Source organism: Gavialis gangeticus, unplaced genomic scaffold, assembly GCF_001723915.1.
Source record: "Gavialis gangeticus isolate Ggan-Ray unplaced genomic scaffold, GavGan_comp1, whole genome shotgun sequence".
NCBI lineage: Eukaryota > Metazoa > Chordata > Crocodylia > Gavialidae > Gavialis > Gavialis gangeticus.
The window spans coordinates 11528542-11534655 of NW_017728996.1; the positions used below are offsets into that span (position 1 = coordinate 11528542).

General features: G+C 49.4%; 1 long non-coding RNA gene across 1 annotated transcript in view; it reads right to left on the minus strand.

Annotated features, from left to right (window-relative positions):
* Positions 1 to 2852, minus strand: part of LOC109288478 — a 76751-nt gene extending 73899 nt beyond the window's left edge. The window contains exon 1 of the long non-coding RNA XR_002095146.1: positions 1532 to 2852. This is a non-coding gene — a long non-coding RNA (uncharacterized LOC109288478). The remainder of the gene's footprint in view (positions 1 to 1531) is intronic.
* Between the last annotated feature and the right edge of the window lie 3262 nt (positions 2853 to 6114).

Sequence of the window (6114 nt, forward strand, 5' to 3'; positions counted from 1 at the left end):
TGGAGGGGACGGAGAGCGAGGCTGGGGCTCGAGCTTGAGCGCTGAGGGTGGGGGGTCCCTTGCTACGTCTGTTTGCGGGCTGGGGCGCTCTCCCCCCGGGACGTGCGTGTGCTGTGGGCAGGAGAGGAGGCAGGGTTCCTGCCACTGGGTCTCCCCCCCCCCCCAATTTTGCCTGGTCTCCTGCAGAGTATTTCCAGTGCCACCCTTAAACCGCGATGACGTCTCTGAACAAGAAATTCAGTTGCCTTCACAGAGGAGCCAAGTTTCTTGCCCATTATTTCAGGATTTTTATTTATTTATTTATTTATTTTTTTGTGTAATTTATGGTCTGTTATTATTTCAATCCGAGCTCTACATAAATCGGAGTCTGAGCTGTTTACTCCCAGGCTGGCAGCAAGGCACCCAGACACATTGTGCTGGGCTGCGCCCGGGTGCTGAGCTTAGCATCGTCTCTTCCTGGATTATATGTGGGTCATCATTTCTTTTGTGCAATGCTTCCATTTTTTTTTTTTAAACACACAGACACACTTGTTCATTTTATTTCACCCCATCACTGGAGCGAACTGCTTTCTCCTCCACTCCCCCCCCCCTCCTTTTACCATGTCTGGCACAAATGTAAAATACACTTCAGCTTAAAGGTAGGAAGAAATCTCTTTGGAAAGCAGCAGCTCTGTGCTTAGCAAGCCCTGGTCTGGCTGATTATATAGTACAGCTTGAAATGATCTCAACCAGCGGAATATTAATCAAATCAATCAGGGTTGACAAATGAGAAATATTCGCGGGAAGGTGGTAATTTACAACTTTGTTATTAGTTAAGAATCTCCCGCCTTGTAAGAGTAATTAATAACTCTTGGATGGGAACAATTTGGAGCCGGAAAGGAGACAGCGGCTTGCCATGAAATAAAGAGAGGGGCTGAAAAGTGAGGGATGCTTCTGGAGGGGGGGAGCACACATACACATGGTTGGAAAAAAGGAGAGGCAGAGGGGCAGATGCACACGCACGCACCGCACCCGCGCACGCGGAGAGGGACCAGGCAGGGGAGGAAGGACTGGAGGGAAAAGAGGAACCCGAACATTGGTTCTTGAAGTCACTTCTCGCAGCCAAAGATTAAGCGCAGTGCTGGATTTCAAAGTACTTCAAAGAAATTACACCCACTAGGAAAAGTGCAAGTCAGGTACCAAGGAGTGACTCCAAACTGATCAGAGAAAGGGTTTTTTTTCTCTCTTTCTCTCTTTTTTTTTTATGTCTGAGAAATGTGAAGACCTCTTTCTCCCAAACTCCAGCTCGGAGGGGGGAAACTCAATTGTCTTTAATGTTTATAGTGTTAACCCTCCTTATCTTCACAGCCACCCCCCACCCCTCCCTCTTCTTTTCCCATAGACACACATTGATTATTAGACTGTATGCCCCCCCTCCGCTCACCCCCCAAGCCCACCTTAAACAACTGACCAAAATAATGACTGGTTGGAAAACTATAAATCATTTTCGTGTTTGAAACCATGAAGACTCGATTTAAGTAAATAGGCTTACTGTGAAACAATGCATAGATCCAAGTCCTTCTCCGAGTTCCTTTCCAAACGCTGCCATCTCCAAAACTTTTATTTACAAGAGAAGAAGAAAAAAAAAACTTTGGCAAACTTTATCTCTTCTTTATTATAAGCTCCAGCCTTGCCTTGGTAAGCTTCAGCCTGCTCTACAAAAGGTGGCTAGAGATTGAGATTTATTGGTTTCCAAATGAAAAGATTCATTCGATATAAGAGGTTAACTCAAAGTTCCTTAAACCGTGACTAGCATTGGCAAGAAGCATTGCCTACTCAGCACAAAGGCAGTTCAAAGAAACCTTTAAAAATACACACAGATATACATACACACAAACACACTCTCACACTTTAGCCTCAACTGCAATTTTCTTTTCATTTTTGTTTCTTTCTGCCATTACAAAGCCCTGAGCCCCTTTGTAGGTAGCTGGAGGGCTTTTTTTTTTTCAAGATGAACTTTGCCATTTTAGTGTTGACCAACCCCCGCTTCTTTTGCAACCTAGTGAATGAAAAGACTCAAGGAAAGAAAAAAAAAGATTAAGAAGTAAACGGGGTTAGGGAGGGGTGTGGGGAATCCGTTTAATTTAGAGAGAGAACAAGATTTAAATATATATATATATATCTCTAGGGACCAAATAAAAGTCAGAAAGAGCCATACAAAGGGGGGGGTATAAAATAATATAGAAGGGGTGCTATGTGGGGCAAAGATACACACACACGGGAAGCGAAGAGGAGGTGGCATCAAGTGTAGTGTGTCCAGGCTCAGCCTGGAGCGAGATAGAGGGTTGACATGACACATGTGTGTCTGTGTGTGTGTGTGTCTGGGAGACGGCGGGGATGGGAGCGGGGGACACACACACACGCACGCACGCACGCACACGCACCCGCACAGAGCCAGCCAGAAGCTGTGAAGCTATAGGCAGGATCCTGTGTGTGGAGCCCGGGCTATGGAAATGCTAATGAGGGAAAATTAACCCGGCCGTTTGTTACATTGCAGCGAGATCAATGCCTGACCCGGGGGCTGCAGGGATAGCTTACTTCTGTAGGAAAGATATGAGATAATCGCCCTGAAAGGCGCGAGTGCGGAGCCGACCAGGCCCAAATATGAATATAGCGTTTGCAAAAAGAAAAAAAAAAAAAAAAAGGTCTTTCTTCTTATTTTTAAAGTCCTTTCCATCGCGGGAGGGAAGATCAACGGTGGAAGGAGAGCCCCAGTGCTTCCCCCCCCAAGGGAATGAGGCATCTCTCCATGTCACTCGTCCCAAGCAGGGACAGCGGATCCAAACCCACCAGGACCCCTCCCTTCCCCCACTGCAGCAAGGAGCCCTCGGCTTGCAGGGGCCCCAGAGCATCCTCCTGCTGCCCGGGCTGGCCCTGGCTGTGTTGTCCAAGCAGAGAGAGAAAGAGCAAGTTCTTCCCTGGGGCTCATCACTCCCGGGCACGTTATTATTATTATTATTATTATTATTATTATTATTATTACTGGTTTTCACACGCCTGCAGGCAGGGTGAGGTGCCTGCGTCCCGCGGGCTGCGCCTGCCCAAGGGGCGAGCAAAGAGCTTGACCCCTGCGCTGTACAGTGCTTGCAAGGCACCCTCCAAATGCGACCCAAGGACGGGCGGGGGCTTCCGCCGGAGGAGGGGGGCTGTCTCCAAAGCAGGCAGCCGAGGGTCCCCGCACTGGCTGGGGGGTAGAGCTGGTGCCTTCTCTTTGCGGCTGGAAGTAAGACATCACCCAGCCCGCGATGTTGTTCGCAGTGACAGTGCACGGCGAAGGATGCTGTGGCGGGGGGACAAGAAGGGGGCAAGGGGAGGATTTGCCAGGAGGAGGTGGCGATAAAGAAGAGATCAGAGCAGCCTGGATGTGCCAAGGCACAAGATGCCCAGCACCCGGGCGCTGACCCGCCTCAATGGCAGCACGTTGTCTGTGCCTTGAATGAAGCGGAGCAAACTTCCTGGGGTAGCAGCTTGATCCCGCTCCGTGACTTAGCTGTGAAACCAGGGCGAGGCTTTTGCCTGGGGGCACTTGGGGTTCCTGGAAAGCCACGTTGCCCAGAGTTGGTCTCAAATACCCCCAGCAAAATGGCCAAGTCCTGTCAAGGGCGAGAAGGAAAGTTTAGGTCAGAGTACAGTGCATTTGCAAGGAGTCGTTAATTAGTAATGTTGGTGGAGTTGAGGCAGGCACTTGTTGGCTGAGATTAGATTATGGAGGAAGGAAAAACTTGTGTGTGGAATATATTACGTCTTCCACCGAGGACGCCTTCCTCGTCGAGGGGAAAAAAAAAAAAGACCCGAGACGAACAGCGATCTCGGTGAAAGAAAGAAAGGAAGAAATGTCGCCACTGCAGACGCCAGGAGGCACAGGGCACAGCTCCCTATCTCTTCCATTGATTAAACTGTACCCCCACCCCCCAAAAATAACCCACCCCTGGCAGTACACTCAGCCCATCACCCCGATGCAAGCTGGTGAATCTCTGCCAGGAAAAAAGGTCTGGGTGCAGATCATCCTCCGTGGTCAGGGCGCGAGAGAGATGTTACATAGTCACATCCGCATTAAAAACAAGCTGCGGAGTGGAGGGCAGCGCAAGGTGGGCTGCCTCTCGCCTCTGCGGCTCGTGGAGAAGCCAGGGTTGGCTTCGCTGCTGGACAGGTTGAAAGGCAAGGAGGAAAGGGCTGCGGCGGGATCAAAAAAGAGGGGAGAAAAAACAATGCATGTCTAGGAGCCAGCACTGGAGGCGGGAGGGGAGAGAAGAAGTGGGGGCAAAAAACCTGATGCCATGAAGACAGGGGATTCCAGCAGGGATTCGTGCAGGAGGAGGAGAGAGCCACGCATCTTCTCGTTTCCAATACAGGAACCTCTGCAAAAAAAATCCAGCCCTCTCCGCGGGGGAGCAGGCGCTGCTGATGGCTTTTCCAGTTGGATTTTCCCCCCCCCCCCTTTTTTTTTTTTTTTTTTTAGCAACAAGTATCCCAAGATCTCAACTAATTGATTGTGGAGTTGCTTGGAATGGATCCAAAGAGCCATATAGTTTTAATTGTATGTTGCTTAAAACTCCATTTCTTGAACAGTGTGAAACAAGTCATAAAAGTCATAAAGCGTGCCACTGCCTCCCCCCCCTCCATAAATACGCCAGCGACACTCAGCAATCTTCCCTAATACTCCTAAGGGCTCCAAAAATAATTTCGAGGACATGTAACTACACCATAAAATTGGAAACCGTTAATCCGGTTTAACTGATTTAGCAAGCAGTTATGATATTTTTCGGGGGGGGGGGGGGGGGAAAAAAAATCCAAGCGAGTTCTTTGCTCTCTCCTACGAAGGAGAGAGATTTCCAGTCTCATTTGAACACACCCGTTGCAACCCCCCCCCCCACCAAAATCAACAAAACCCACCGAGGTGGCCTTAAGGAGTGTGGGGAAGCGGCTAATCAGGCCTTAAAAGTTTATGCACATCTTCCCCGATCCCTCGCTTGGAAAGCTAGCCAGCAGTCGTCATGGCCAAGCAGCCAAAAGCAACCTGAAGAAGCCAACTTTTTCAATTAAGAAGAACGTATTTTGATCATTAGAGGCAATGGCTATAAATAACAGAGTATTTCTTAAAAAAAAAAAAAAAAGAGAGAGAGAGAGAGAGGATCTATTGCTCCCCCCCCTCCCCTGCACACCCACACTTTTCACGTCTAAAATTAGCACAAAAACTCCGCACTTGAGAGGCAGTGAAATGTGCCTGCCAGCGGATTCAGGGGCTCTTTGCTGGGAGCCAGGGCCCGGGAAGCCGCAGCCGCAGCCCGCCGAGGCGTCGCAGCAAAAGCTGCGAGCTGGAAAGCTGCAAAATCCACGCAAACCTTTCTGCATCCCCCACTAGCCCACCCTTTGACACGGCTGCATTGAAGTTGGGGCTGCGAGGTCCTCGGAGGTCTCTGAGTGTGACAGTACTTAGAATAGCGGGTAGATGGCACAATTTTCTAACATTTAGAGAGAAGAGCCCACGCTGCGAGCAATAAGTCCATTTAAAAGCCCTTTATTTAAAAGGAACAAAGATAACTGACAAGCAAAGTACAGAGACATCTCAATGAAATTTCTTGAGAAGAATAAAAAAAAAAAAACCCTCTCTGCAAAGGGGAACCCCCCCCCCATCAAGATCTGGGTTTTATTTTGTTGGGTTGTTGGTTTGTTTGTTTGTTTTTAAGTACAAAAAACAACCCGCACCCTCCCCGCAAAAAAACCCCCTAACAAGCCAATATTGTTCCTGGAAGGGAGTATATTTAGATCGGGGTCCAGCAGAATAAAATATGGGCGGCTATTGTAAAGGAGGACATTCAGAAAATAGGGTTCGTGTTTCAGGATGAATGCAGCTCCAGCGAGCGCCTTGTTTAAAGGACTCCATCAAATCAGCACATGCATCTTGCAAGAGAAAGATCTGGACAAGGAGCTGGGCTTGTGGGGGAGGGACCGGGGGGGTGGGGAGACAGGAGGTGCTGGTAGAGCCGCTGGAGGAGAGGAAGGCTCCTCAGGGCGCCCCGGCTGGGGAGGGGAGCTTGCGGGACACTGTCGTGCCGGGGGGGGCAGCGCTTGGCG